This window comes from Bubalus kerabau, chromosome 11 (assembly GCF_029407905.1).
Source record: "Bubalus kerabau isolate K-KA32 ecotype Philippines breed swamp buffalo chromosome 11, PCC_UOA_SB_1v2, whole genome shotgun sequence".
NCBI classification, from domain to species: Eukaryota; Metazoa; Chordata; class Mammalia; order Artiodactyla; family Bovidae; genus Bubalus; species Bubalus kerabau.
Window position 1 is genome coordinate 69357001 of NC_073634.1, and position 15386 is coordinate 69372386.

At 43.4% G+C, this 15386-nt stretch overlaps 1 long non-coding RNA gene across 1 annotated transcript; it reads right to left on the minus strand.

Annotated features, from left to right (window-relative positions):
- Window positions 1-1053: 1053 nt before the first annotated feature.
- On the minus strand, window positions 1054-14412 carry LOC129623269 (uncharacterized). Its single transcript, XR_008700446.1, has 4 exons — window positions 14344-14412; window positions 14112-14250; window positions 5489-5662; window positions 1054-1257 (listed from the first exon to the last, which is right to left on the minus strand). It is a non-coding gene; the product is annotated as an uncharacterized LOC129623269 (long non-coding RNA).
- Window positions 14413-15386: the final 974 nt, after the last annotated feature.

The window sequence follows — 15386 nt, forward strand, 5'->3', positions numbered from 1 at the left end:
AGTCTGTAGCAGAGGCATCCATTTAGTCAACGCCAGGCCATCTGCCTGTGTTTTAGCTGCAAGGGAGGCTGGGACAATGTCTGGGCTTTTCAGCTTCCAATGTGGAGGCAGGAAGCCAAGGGAATGACAGCTGTCCATTAGAGCTGTGACGAAGGGAGGTCGTTAATAATAAATGAAGCCTTGGGCTTTGGAGTCAGACTAAAACTGAATTTGAATTTATGCTCTATTACTAGCTATGGGACCTTGGGCATATGACTTAAACCCTTAATCATGTCTCTTTCCTTGCTTCCGAAACAAGTCCTTGTGAGGATTGAATTAAAATGTCCATGTAAAATCACCTAGTACAGTATATGGTACATAGTAAATAGCTCAATGGAGAAGGCACTGGCACCCCACTCCAGTACTCTTGCCTGGAGAATCCCATGGATGGAGGAGCCTGCTGGGCTGCAGTCCATGGGGTCGCTCAGAGTCAGACACGACTGAGCAACTTCACTTTCACTTTTCCCTTTCATGCACTGGAGAAGGAAATGGAAACCCACTCCAGTGTTCTTGCCTGGAGAATCCCAGGGACTGGGGAGCCTGGTGGGCTGCCGTCTATGGGGTCGCACAGAGTCGGACATGACTGAAGCGACTTAGCAGCAGCAGCAGCAGCAGCAAATAGCTCAATACATCTATATGTGTGTATGTTAATATATACACATTGTGTGTGTGCATTCCAGCATCCAACAGTGATAAGAGAAACTGAGTTTCTCCACTTCCATTCCCTTCCCCCTTTTATGAACCCCTACCAGATACTTGGATACAAAGTTACCAGTTACTTTGTAACTCAGCTGGTAAAGAATCTGCCTGCAATGCAGGAGACTTGGGTTCAATCCCTGGGTTGGGAAGATCCCCTGGAGAAGGGAAAGGTTACCCCCTCCAGTATTCTGGCCTGGAGAATTCCATGGAGTGTATAGTTTATAGATTTGCAAACATCTGGACATGACTGAGCGACTTTCACTTCACCACATACTTGCTTATTTCAGACTTTTCATTTAGTTTAATACAGGACAAGGCAATTCAGCTTAACTTTGGTCTCCGCAGAAAGCATACAAGATCTAGCAGAGCAACACCAATGAAGGAATAATTATAATTCACATATTCTATAGTACCATAAAGTGAAAGTTCAGGGATTTCTCTGGCAGGCCAGTGGTTGAGACTTCATCTTGCAATGCAGGCTGCGGGTTCGATCCCTGGTTGGGAGCTGATTCCACATGACTCAATGACAAAAAAAAAAAAAAAAACATAAGATAGAAGCAATATTGTAACAAATTCAATAAAGACTTTTAAAAATGGTCCACATCAAAAAAAATTTCAGTGAATAGGATTAATTTCATCTGAGGATCTAGAAAAACCATTATAGAAGCAACTTGACTGGGAACATGAAGAACAGTTGATAAGACTTTTCCAGAGAACAGAAAGGGAAGGAGTTCTACCAGACAGAATCCTCTCAGCACAGCCGTGTAAGTGCAGGTTGTGCCTGGCAATGGGGAAGAGTTCAGAAAGACAAAAGCAAGGAACTGCTGGGAAGGTGGAAAAGATGAACTGGGAAAGAGAAACTGGAGCTGGATGATCAAAATCCTAGGGTCACACCAGACTGGTGTCGCTTCCTCTGCTAACACACATGCCAGCAAGACTGCTAGAAGTGATCAATAGCCCCAGCAATGTGTCTCATCACTGATACTACTATCATAGGTCACTATGGCAAAAATTTTAATTCATTATTCAGATGTTCAATCAGTCAGCTGAAAAAAAAATGCACAACCTAAAAGTTGAGAATTTTATTTTATTCAGCAAACTTGTCAGGGACTTAAACTTGGGATACAGACTCGTAGATAGCTCTGAGAGGCTGTTCTAAAGAGGAGAGAGGAGCCAGCATATATAGGAAGGTTTAAAAAAGCCAGCTAGGCTTCAGCAATATGTGAATCGTGAACTTCCTGATGTTCAAGCTGGTTTTAGAAAAGGCAGAGGAACCAGAAATCAAATTGCCAACATCCGCTGGATCATCGAAAAAGCAAGAGAGTTCCAGAAAAACATCTATTTCTGCTTTATTGACTATGCCAAAGCCTTTGACTGTGTGCATCACAATAAACTGTGGAAAATTCTGCAAGAGATGGGAATACAAGACCACCTGACCTGCCTCTTGAGAAATTTGTATGCAAGTCAGGAAGCAACAGTTAGAACTGGACATGGAACAACAGACTGGTTCCAAATAGGAAAAGGAGTACGTCAAGGCTGTATATTGTCACCCTGCTTATTTAACTTATATGCAGAGTATATCATGAGAAACGCTGGACTGGAAGAAACACAAGCTGGGATCAAGATGGCCGGGAGAAATATCAATAACCTCAGATATGCAGATGACACCACCCTTATGGCAGAAAGTGAAGAGGAACTCAAAAGCCTCTTGATGAAAGTGAAAGAGGAGAGTGAGAAGGTTGGCTTAAAGCTCAACATTCAGAAAACGAAGATCATGGCATCCGATCCCATCACTTCATGGCAAATAGATGGGGAAACAGTGGAAACAGTGTCAGACTTTATTTTTCTGGGCTCCAAAATCACTACAGATGGTGACTGCAGCCATGAAATTAAAAGACGCTTACTCCTTGGAAGGAAACTTATGACCAACCTAGATAGCATATTCAAAAGCAGAGTCATTACTTTGCCAAGAAAGGTTCGTCTAGTCAAGGCTATGGTTTTTCCTGTGGTCATGTATGGATGTGAGAGTTGGACTGTGAAGAAGGCTGAGCGCCAAAGAATTGATGCTTTTGAACTGTGGTGTTGGAGAAGACTCTTGCGAGTCCTTGGACTGCAAGGAGGTTCAACCAGTCCATTCTGAAGGAGATCAGCCCTGGGATTTCTTTGGAAGGAATGATGCTAAAGCTGAAACTCCAGTACTTTGGCCACCTCATGCGAAGAGTTGATTCATTGGAAAAGACCCTGATGCTGGGAGGGATTGGGGGCAGGAGGAGAAGGGGACGACAGAGGATGAGATGGCTGGATGGCATCACTGACTCAAAGGACATAAGTTTGGGTGAACTCCAGGAGTTGCTGATGGACAGGGAGACCTGGCATGCTGCGACTAATGGGGTCGCAAAGTCGGACACGACTGAGCGACTGATCTGATCTGAAAAAAGCCAGCTAGTCAAAACATCAACAGATAGCTGTTAAAGGAAAAAGCAGCTGTTTCAAGGTAATGAACTTAGTGTTTTCTATGCAAGAGTCTGGGCTCAGTAAAATCATTCCTTTGATATGCTCCTCAACTATGTGGGGCCAGTATCCCTTCTTCTCCATCCTGAATCCCCTCAAGGTTCACAGTCAGGGGCAGCTGCAGTGGCTGATGGCTTGAGGGCTACATCATCCTTTGTTTACTGATATGCAAGTGGCATTTTTCGACCACAACCCCCAGGAATTAACGTTGGCTTAAGTGAAACAAGGGAACAGGCAAAGCTTTTCCCAGTCCTTCATTTTGTTGAGTCTCCCCATCCCCCCAACCAGGGTCTCCAGGGCCATCTGGACGTCTCTACCTGTACAGGACATCAAATGGTACACAGCTAGGGGCTTCAGGCCCTCACTTGTGTTTCCAGCTCCATACTCTGCCATTCTTCTGTCCCCACCATTCATCAGAGCCCCAGTTTCTACTTAGGATGAAACTGAGAATGGGCCAAAGAGATAAACCAGCCTCCTGCCTTGCTGGTCCATGGCCCTTCTTAGTAACACAGTATGTTAATATTTGCAGGGAATCCCTACACTATGAACAAAGTTTTCCAACATCAATTTCTGTTTGCTCCTAGACGTATATTTTTCCCAACCTCTCCACCCCTCACCCCTGCCACAGTTAGAACATGTGCTCTCATCGACAGAAGCACTTTTATCGATCACAAAATAAGGATGCTCAAGACATGGTTGCTCCAGAAACTCTGAGGTGAGTGGTTGCTTCCTCTTGCTTCTCAGGAAATAGAGGCAGCTTTGTGTTGGGGCTGAATCTTCTCTTTCCTTCTGGACCTAGAGTTTGGTTTCCACTTCTCCAAGCCCATTAACCTGGGGATCTGAGCCCAGCAGCTCCAGCCTCTGCAGGATGAAAAACGGAAGGATTTGGCCCCTTGCTGTGGATGGGGCTATAGAACACAGATTGCAGATCTGAGTGGGTTTCTTTCAGCTTTTGTTTCAGCTGCCAACAGCACGGGGGCTCAAGACCTGTGAGAAGGGACTTCCCTGATGCCCCAGTGGCTAAGACTCTGCAGTCCCAATGCAGGGGGGCTGGATTGGATTCCTGGTCACAACTAGATCACGAGTGCTGCAACAAAGATGCTGAGTGCCGCACCTAAGGCCCTGCACAACCAAAAACAAAAAAAGATCTGAAAGAAGCTCTAGAATGTCAGGGAGGTGGGGTCTGCCCAGGGGAGGCAGGGAGGCCTGGGAATGAGGCCCATCCCACAGTACTGAGGCTGAGAGGCCTCCGTGCTGCAGGGCCAGCCTCTTTAGTAACCTATTCTGGTAAGACATGAGGGGTGGATAAAAATGAGCTATTACACGTGGGACAGATCCATTCCTGCAGTGGCAATATATTTTCCTCACATGGTTTTCTCTTCACAGCAAGTAAATGCATGTGAAGCCAGTGACTCTGAAGTCGGTCATATTGAATTTACTCAGTTTTCCTTTAGTCTTCAAGCGTGAAGCGTTACAAACCTTCATATGTACACCAGGGAAAGAAAAAATGAAGGAAAAAAAAAGACTCCCCAGCAAGACCTAAGGAAAAGCCTGTGAAAGAAAACAGTAAGATAAAGCAACACAATTTCGAATCTTAATCTCCTGAAATGGTGCTTTGAAAGCTGCCCTCTCCACTTTTCTGAGTGGGGCCTTCAAAACTGCATGTCAAATCTTGTTATAACCTTGCTTCTTATCTGTTGGTGGGAGCTTTCAAGGCCCGGTAATTCCCCCAGATACGGCAGGAAAGTTCACAGTAGAGATTTGCGCACTTGACTAAGCTTTGCACAATGCTTTTTGTGGCAGGCTGGTAGAGGAGAGAGATTTGTTTTCCCTTTCAGAACTAAAGCATCCCACTGCCAAGGACACAGTCTTAAAGCCAACCGGAATCACTCCCTTGGTCAGATAATCTCCAGGACAGTGACTTAATATTATATACTCTCTGTTTTGGTCCAGTAAGACACATATCCAAGGGAATGCCCCTGCATTCCCGTACAAGTGAAAACTAATAGACACAACCCCACCGATGAGGGAGGGCTCTCTGGGGGCCTCTCCCCAGACACTCTCCTGTGGTACACCATCCCGTAACCAGCGAGGGCCTGGATATGGGGGTGCTGGCTGGAGGCGGGGACGACGACAGCGCAGGGGACTCAGGAGAGGAGCACCAACAGCTGTGGAGACAGGGTGTCCCCTGCCGCAGGAAGGGTGGGGGACGACTCCCTTTGTCTCCTCCTCTACTCACCTGGCGGCTCTTTGACTGGCCCGAGGCTTCCACAGGAAGAGGCACGATGAGCTTTGAACAGCAGCCTCAGGACCAGGGGTCACAAACACAAGTGCAGACTGGGGTCAGGCAGGTAATGTCAGCGAGTGACTCACCTCAGCCAGTGAGGTGTGAAACGGCAAAGAGAGCTGGGGTCTAAGAAAAGCAAAGCAAAAGAGACACTATCCACCATGCTGTTTGTTTTTTTAAAACAAAGGCGACTTTCTGAAAATTAAGTCCTCTTGGCAAACTAACATGCTTTCTTGTATTAGGCATGACATTCATTGTAGCCTTTTCCCCTTGACTGTCCTGGGGCTCGGAGCTATATTTTGTACTTCTCTTTGATTTTTTAAAAATTTTCCCTTTGATTGTTTTTTCCTCTCCTTCCTATCCTTTTCCTCTTCCAAGACACACACTCAGACTCACATGTGCTCAGTAGTCTATAAGATATGACACAGATAACATAAGAGTAATACTGGTTAAATATTTCAGAGTTATTAATGACTTATTATTAAGCATTAATGTATACCATGGTCCTGTTTTTTATTTTCTTCTATTTTATGTATTTTCATCTAAAATGCCCTACCAAATGTCCAAACTCAGTGGAAAACACTGCTTGGTTAATTCTAAATTCTGGCTCTGAACTGCAAGGGATCTTAATTTTAAAAACATTCTGTTATCCTCATTTAAGGACTTAAAAGTATTTCCCTTCTGGAAGGTTTTTTTTTTTTTTTCTTTTCCTCACTACCATCTCTGTCTGCAAGCCAAGATTATGAATAGAGATGATATATTTTAGGAAGGGGCCATAGATCCAAAATTAATCTCTACCAAAGTTAATTCCTGCATAAATTAGGTTGAATGTGTTTTTCAACACCATAAATCAAAGGTAATAGGCATAAATAAAACATGAACCTAGGTTTCCTCATTTATAACTTCATATCTATGATACTTCAGTGTAGAAAGGGCAGAGTTATTATTTTTTTCTTTTTTTAGAGCTGTTGGGCTAGCCATCTCAAAGGTTGCAGTAGACAGTGTAAAATTAAATGTATTTCCTCTCTATGGCTGAAACAGCTAATAATCAGAAACCCACAGAAAAATTCCCTCTGTGTACTTGTGCAATACATCATGACACTCCTCTCGGGACCAGCAAACCAGTAGAATTGCCAGGGGCAATCTGAGAATGAGGTGGGAGAGGAACCAGCAGCTCTGGGGACCAGGAAACTTGTTCTGCTCCATGAAGCCAGAGGCCAGGTGTTGTCGTCAGGTTATTCTATGGCTATAATTCAGTTATCAAAGAATCTGTGAGATGGGAAGAAAATAGGGTGTCAGGGTGACCCAGCTGATCATTCTGTGATCTGTAGGGGGTGTGATAATGTCTAATCCTCCCTACTTGACCAGTACGCACACTCACACACCCTCTCAACCATCTGAATAAAGTGAAGTCACTCAGTCATGTCCGACTCTTTGTGACCCCATGGACTGTAGCCTACCAGGCTTCTCTGTCCATGGAATTTTCCAGGCAAGAATACTGGAATGGGTTGCCATTTCCTTCTCCAGGGGATCTTCCCGACCCAGGGATCAAAGCTGGGTCTCCCGCATTGCAGGCAGAAGCTTTACCGTCAGAGCCACCAGGGAAGCCCCCAACTGTCTGAATGTCCACTGCTAAGAGGTTTTTTTTAATTTTTATACAAATATAGTTGATTCACAATGTTGTATTAGTTTCACATGTACAGCAAAGCGATTCCATTATTGGTGGTGGTGTTCAGTTGCTAAGTCAAGTCCGACTCTTTGCCACCCCATGGACTGCACGTCAGGCTTCCCTGTCCTTCACTATTTCCTGGAGTTTGCTCAAACTCGTGTACATTGATTCAGTGATGCAATCCAACCATCTCATTCTCTGTCACCCTCTCCTCCTGCCCTCAATTTTTCCTAGCATCAGGGTCTTTTTCAATGAGTCAGCGCTTCACATCGGGTAGCCAAAGTATTTACATGCATATATATATATATCTATATATATATATATGTTTTTTAACATTCTCTTCCATTGTAGATTATTACATGATATTGAGTATAGTTCCCTATGCTATACCGTAGGTCCTGTCAGTTACCTATCTTATATACAGTAATGTGCATGTTTTAATTGCAGACTACAAATATATCCCTCCTCCTCTTCCCTCTTGGTAACCATAAGTTTGTTTTCTGTAACTTATTTATAAAAACATAAATAGATTCACAGACACAGAAGAGCATCTGTTGATTAAGAGGAGAAAGGTAGAGAGAAAAGCACGGCTAACAGCTTTGCCTGGAAAATCGTGCCCCACCTACCCTCCCACCAAAGCCAGGGCAGCCCGAGATCAATGAGACCACAAGAAGCTCACTCCCTCTTCTCAATTCTGACTTGAGGTTCATACTCCAGAACTGAATTGTCCAATAGTAGCCATCATTCATACTTAATTATATAATTTATTTAAAATTATGTAATTTATTTTAAATTATGTGATTTATTTAAAGTACACATGTAATTTAATTCACAATTATATGCCAGTTACACAAGTCATATTTCAAATGCTCAATGGCCTTATGTAGATAGTAGTAACTGTGCTGTATTTTGCCAGTTACATAGAACATTCTCCTCTGCAAAAACTTCTGCTGGACAGCACTGCTCCAGAGTCTACCCCTAGGGATCACACAAAGGTCTGTCTTGCTTCCCTATCTGACTTTCTTGTCTCCTTTTTATTTTTTTATTTATTTTCTGATGAGCACTCCGTCAGTGACTCATATGCACTCAGATCCCTGTGTCAAGCTCTGCTTCCAGGAAATTTTACCCAAGACACCGTCTATGTTGTTTTCAGCTCTAGACTCATTGTAAACCAACAACTAAACATTAACATATGGAAGCCGAAGCGGTCCTTACCCTGAAAGATACTCACATGTGCTTGCTGGCTAAAGCATAGGCCCATAGACAGGGTCAATGGGCCAGGTTTTTAATAAAAGGAAAAGGGTTCTGGGACCATGTTGAAGCAGTTTTAAATCACCCAAGATTGTGACTGAGGAGGGTGACCCTCTATAAGAGCCATGAGATGCCCAGATGTGTGTGGCGGTGGGGCCAGGGGTCGTTGTTGTGTTGCTAAGCTGTGTCTGACTCTTTGTGACCCCATGAACTATAGCCCACGAGTCTCCCCTGTCCTTGGGATTTCCTAGGCAAGAATACTGGAGTGGGTTACCACTTGTTTCTCCAGAGGATCTTCCCGACCCAGTGATGGAACCCAAATCTCCTGTATTGGCAGGAGAATTCTTTACCACTGAGCCACTTGGGAAGTCCCCAGAAGTCAGAAAGAACTATCCAAAAACATTCTGAAGCATAAGCCACATCTGTTGGACCCCAACACAAAGATTCTGGCCCTTTATATTTAGGATTCCCTTCTTAGCCTCCATATATGTGTTATTATTTATTTTTAAAAAAATATTTGGTCACACCACACCACATGTGGATATGGTTCATCTTATATTTGTGAGAGGGGCGTGGAAGGGAGAGGGTCGGGGTGCTGGCATCAAAGTTGAGATGCACTGGGGACCTAGAGATGAAAGTGACATGCTAATGCTAATTAGACACATGCTAATCAGTGGACTTGATTGCACAGTGACCAGAAGGAAGGGATATCCAGGAATAAAAGTAATAATAATAATTACTTCTTGCATTTATTGAGCATTTACTAAGTGCTCTACAAGTTTGATATCTTTTATAAACCTCTAGGGGATAAGAACTTATTGCCGCTATTTGAAAGGTGGGAATACTGAGGCTTGAAGAGGCTAAGTGATTTACCCAAGGTCATACAAGCAAGTAAGTAGAAGTGGCATGTCTGAAACTGTTTGGTAATTTCTTTTTTTTTTTTTTATCTTTTATTTAGTTGTCTTTAATCTGTGGGAATCTTGAAATCCTAAATTATTGACACTTTCCTGGCACAGTGGTAAAGAACCTTCCTGCAGACGTGGGAGATGCAAGAGACACAGGTTCTATCCTTGGATCAGGAAGATCCCCTGGAGAAGGAAATGGCAACTCACGCCAGTATTCTTGCCTGGAGAATCCCGTGGACAGAGAAGCCTTGTGGGCTAGAGCCCATGGGTCGAAAATTGTCAGACACAGCTGAACGAGTGAGCTCTCCTCCAAAAGGGAGATTTGCATTTACTTTTTCCTGGTGTCGTGTATCCTACCAACAGGGGATGCTTTTAAACTTCATAATGAGGTATGGGCCCTGGCAGTGGGCTCAGGGCTTAGCTTCCAATCCCTGCATTTGAGGCTGACACTGACATTGATCCTCCAAGCCTTGCAGTTTGCTTTTCTCCCTTGATTCTAGTTTTAGCTCACTATGCATGTATCTGCATGTCCTATTGTTTTGTTATTGCTGGAAATTTCCTTCTGTTTCTGTATTTTTTTGACCTTGCCTCGAGGCATTCGAGAACTTAGTTCCCCAACTAGGGATCAAACCTGTGCCCCCTACAGTAGAAATACAGTGTCCTAACCACTGGACTGCCAGGGAATTCCCTTTGTTTCTTGTGAGAGTTCAGTATATTCACAGAGCCTATTGTTATCCCACACTAATGCCATCAGAATATCACATCAGGGCATCTGTTCACCGTTCTGCCAGCAGCATTCCAGTTTCACCCTTAAAATGTGCTGCAAAGTCTTCACATCTGATTGGCCCATCCAACATTTTGGTGCAGACTTGGTCTCAGCAGAATTCTTCTGGAAACCAGATTGGTTCCACTTTCTCTGACCACAGACTTGGTTCTTTTATTTTTATCAGGAGTTCAGCTCACAGTCGTTAATTGATTTTTAGCATTTCTGGCAGCTCTTTCAAATTACACAGGCTCATTTCTCTGTCTACAAAGACTCTGATACATTTCCAGGAACATATATGATACAGTGTTACTAATGGAATCATATTATACTTATTACAAGATGTATAATATCCTGCAGCTTGCTTTTTGGTTTAAGAACATATCATAGTCCATCCCAGAGAGCCTCCCAGATGGCACTAGAGGTAAAGAACTCACCTGCCAATGCAGGAGACATGAGAGACGTAGGTTTAATCTCTGGGTCTGGAAGATCCCCTGGAGGAGGGCATAACAACCCACTCCAGTATTCTTGCCTGGAGCATTCCACTGACAGAGGAGCCTGGCAGGCTATGGTCCATAGGAGCACAGAGTCAGATACAGCTGAAGCAACTTAGCATGCACATAATCCATCTCAATACTTACAATTGCCTCATTCTTTTTTCATAGCTGCATACTACTCCAAATATTATCGCAGTGTTTTTTTAATGATTCACTAGTCAATGGACATTTAGGTTATTTCCAATTTGCTTATATAAATAGTACAGTGATATAATAATCATATTAAATCATCAGTGTACATATGTGACAGTAACCTATAGAAAGGATTTACAAAATAAATTTGGGGTTTTAAAGAGTATGAATATTTCACATTTTAATGGATGTCACCCATTTGTCTCTCCCCAAAACCATGTTAATGTAAGAGTGTTTGTGACAGAAACTATTGATACTAACACCAGCACAATATCCATTTCCCTCTAACTCCTTAGTAAGGGATTCCCTTTTTAGTTTCAGAGTGGTGGTACACCTAACGAAAACCTGCATTTCACAGCCCCACTTTCAGTTAAATATGATCACGGGGCTACCTTCTAGCCACAGAATTGTGAATGCAAGTGTTGTGTGGAGCGTTCTGAAATCCTGCTTCCTGGAAGTTAGTCGTCTTTTGGTTCTTCTGCCTTTATTTCTCCCTCCAACCTGCATAGTGGTTAGATGCTAGCATCCCAGGAGCCACCTTGGACCACGAAGTGATTAGAAGAGAAGCCATGTACAGGCACTGAGGAGAAGACAGTGGGCAGCATCACGGAGCTCCACCCTGCAATCCTAGGCTGCCTTCATCTTGACCGCTATTGTGTTGAGAACAAACCCAGGACTGTCTGGGTCTTTGTTATGTGCAACTGAATGCAATCTCTAAGTGACACCATTGCTTCCAAACACTTAACCAATAAGCCAGTCTTTACTGAGTACTTACTATGATGAGCCCAGTCAAGTGCTATGGATAATCACCACAATGCCCTTGCCCATCCCTAAACTGGGCTGTCCTTACAGAGGTCAGGGCCACCAGGTATGTGAGCTTGTATTAATACACTGACTCCCCATCCTTTCTTGCCCATAAGTGATCTCAGTCCACAGGACTGACCAAGCAAACTTGACATTCCCATCTCTTTGGCTCAGATCATCTAAGGAAATCAGTCTGTGGACACACACACACACACACACACACCAGTGCATACAAAAAACAGAACAACTTTTCTTGGGAAGTTTTCCACAAAACTTCCTTATCTTCCAGTCTCAGGAATTTTCCAGGATAAACCTTTGGCCCCCTTTAAGAGATGACCTGCCTGATGAAAAATGTGGCAGCTCCATGGAATAAAAATGTGTAGAGTTAATAATTCAAAACTACTATTAAATCAATGCACTTCTTTTTGGTTTGTCAATATGGACTTTTTCAATTAGAAAATTTTATTACAGTGATGAATATCAACAGCACAATTAAGAGACTACTGTTCTAACTTATGGTCGGCTTTGCCTAACGATCCATATTTGCTCTTGAATAAATGTGGTGCCTGTAGCCCTCTGAAGATTGATAGACCTTTATTGGCAGCTGAGCCTCTCCTATCCCTGGTGAGGATCAAGCAGGAGTGACATTCTTTTTTTCCCTTTTTAAACTTTTTTTAAATTATGAAAATATGATAACACATTTACAGGAGACTTGGAAAATACAGGACAAGGTTACATATAGTTCCACTATATATTACAATTATTTTTTGACTAGATAAATTAAGGTTTTTAGTTAGAGTTTCAATATCAAACTAGGAGTGAATCTCTTCACATTTCCTGGAGGGATCCTGGCAGGCGCTTGAGCCCTTCTGGTGACAAATGTTCCATACAGTGTATGACAAGTAAGCTGAGTCCCGAACCAAATCCCACTTTTCCTAGTAAATAAAGACAGCAAATAAAATTCCTTTTTAATCTCCATGGGGAGCTGTAGAACCTGTCAATTGGGAATCAAGTGTGGCAAAAGCTCAGTTAAACCCAGGGGATCTCTCTGCTCTAAGTAATGATTCATTGTCACCTGAGTCATTTAGCCTGCTTGTAGGAGAAGGAACATGGGATATGGAGCCAGATGTCTGGGGACCAAGGCTCACTGGCCTGGCTGGGCCCAGCCCCTCCTGAGCTAACCAGAATGATCAGGGAGCAGGAGTGCTCCCATCTTAGGACTCAGGCTGATAAAAGAAAAGTTCACATACTGAGGTCTGAGAAAGTTATTCTGGCTTATCGATGAGCTCACTTGACTTTCATGTCAACTAAAACAACCTGTTTGTGGCCTTTCAAGCAACAAAGTGTGGAAAATTCTTCAAGAGATAGGAATACCAGACCACCTGACCTGCCTCCTGAGAAATCTATATGCAGGTCAAGAAGCAACAGTTAGAATCAGACATGGAACAACAGACTGGTTCCAAATAGGAAAAGGAGTACGTCAAGGCTGTATGTTGTCACTCTGCTTATTTAACTTATATGCAGAGTACATCATTCGAAATGCTGGGCTGGAATCAAGATTGCTGGGAGAAATATCAATAACCTCAGATATGCAGATGACACCACCCTTATGGTAGAAAGCAAAGAGGAACTAAAAAGCCTCTTGATGAAAGCAAAAGAGGAGGGTGAAAAAGTTGGCTTAAAACTCAACATTCAGAAAACTAAGATCATGGCATTCAGTTCCATCACTTCATGGCAAATAGATGGAGAAACAGTGGAAACAGACTTTATTTTGGGGGAGCTCCAAAATCACTGCAGATGGTGACTGCAACCATGAAATTAAAAGACACTTGCTCCTTGGAAGAAAAGCTATCACAAACCTAGACAGCATATTAAAAAGCAGAGACATTACTTTGCCAACAAAGGTCTGTCTAGTCAAAGCTATGGTTTTTCCGGTAGTCATGTATGGATGTGAGAGTTGGACTATAAAGAAAGCTGAGCACCAAAGAATTGATGCTTTTGAACTGTGATGTATGAGAAGGCTCTTGAGAGTCCCTTGGACTGCAACCAGTCAATCCTCAAAGAAATCAGTCCTGAATATTCATTGGAAGGACTGATGCTGAAGCTGAAACTCCAGTACTTTGGCCACCTGATGTGAAGAACTGACTCATTGGAAAAGACCCTGATGCTGGGAAAGATTGAATGCAGGAGGAGAAGGAGATGACAGAGGACGAGATGGTTGGAAGGCATCACTGATGCAATGGACATGAGTTTGAGCAAGCTCTGGGAGTTGGTGATGAACAGGGAAGCCTGGTGTGCTGCAGTCCATGGGGTCGCCAAGAGTCAGACACGACTGAGTGACTGAACTGAACTGAAGCATACACTGTACATCTGCCTCAATCATTAGAGAAAAGGGCACACTGACCCAAAGTAAAGAATGTCCGTGTAAAATATAGTGGGGACTCACTGTGTACGTGCTGCTCTGGCTTTTTTGACATCTTGATGGAATGTGTACCTGACTTATTTAATGTTCTTTGTTCAGACAAGATATAGAACCGTGGTGCTTCTCCGGAGGAGTTCCTCAGTCATCTGAGAGCTGTCTCCAGGCCACAATCCTTGGGCTTCCCTGATGGCTCAGCTGGTAAAGAATCTGCCTGCAATCCAGGAGATAAGGAGATGTAGGTTCAATCCCTGGGTTAGGAAGATCCTCTGGAGCAGAAAATGGCAACCCACTGTGGTATTCTTACCTGAAAAGTCCCACGGACAGAGGAGCCCGCTGAGCCACAGTCCACAGGGTCACAAAGAGTCGGACACGACTGAGCGCAAGCACATAGTCCTCAGTTAGTTCAAATAAAACTCTCGCATTTCTATTATAGAATTCTTATTTATTGATTTATTATTTTCATCAACAAGGCCCAATCATGGGCCCACAAATCCAAGCAAGATGAAGGTCGGTAGTTCCCACATTGAAGTCAGGCTATGTTGGCAGAGAAGCAGGCCTGTAGCTGGGCAACCAAGACTGCAGATGGGTGTAGACAGGTTTTTTGGTCCCCGTCTGCCCTGTGGACACCAAGCTCCAGCATCCTACCTGAGGACCGCAGCCTTACAGACTCTACTTAACCAGCTTAACCAGTTCCCACAATTGCATGTCAAACCCCTGTAATAAGCCTGCAGTCACTCTGCTTCTCTGGATGAACACTAACTGATACCCACCCAAACCCTCCCAATAGAGTGCTCTTTAGTATAAGTTATCTAGAGCAGCAGTCCCCAGCTGTTTTGGCACCAAGGACCAGTTTCACCGAAGACCACAGCCGGCAGGGCTGTGGGGTGGGTGGTGGGTGGTTTTGGGGTGATTCAAACACATTACATTTATTGTGCCCTTTATTTCTATTATTATTATATCAGATCCACCTCAGGTCATCAGGCACCTCAGACCCCAGAGACTGGGGACTCCTGATGGAGAATCTATTTCTGTTGCTTGCAGATCCTAAATTCCAAACCATACACATTGCCTAATGTTTTTTTAAATGTTTTCAAAATATTAAAAAAAAAATGTTTTCAAATTATAAAGCACTAAACACATGCATGTTACTGTTCCTTTTGTTAGTATAGACTGTGCTAGAAAGACAGAAACTCTAGGGTCAGATGGACAGAGGCAAATCTGAACTCTGCCAGGTAATACTCATACAACTTTGGATTAAGATACTTACTCATTCTGAGCCTGAGTCCCCCTTTGTAAAAAGTGGGTGAAAGTTAGGAGTTAGCACTAGTATCCATGCATACAAGAGAC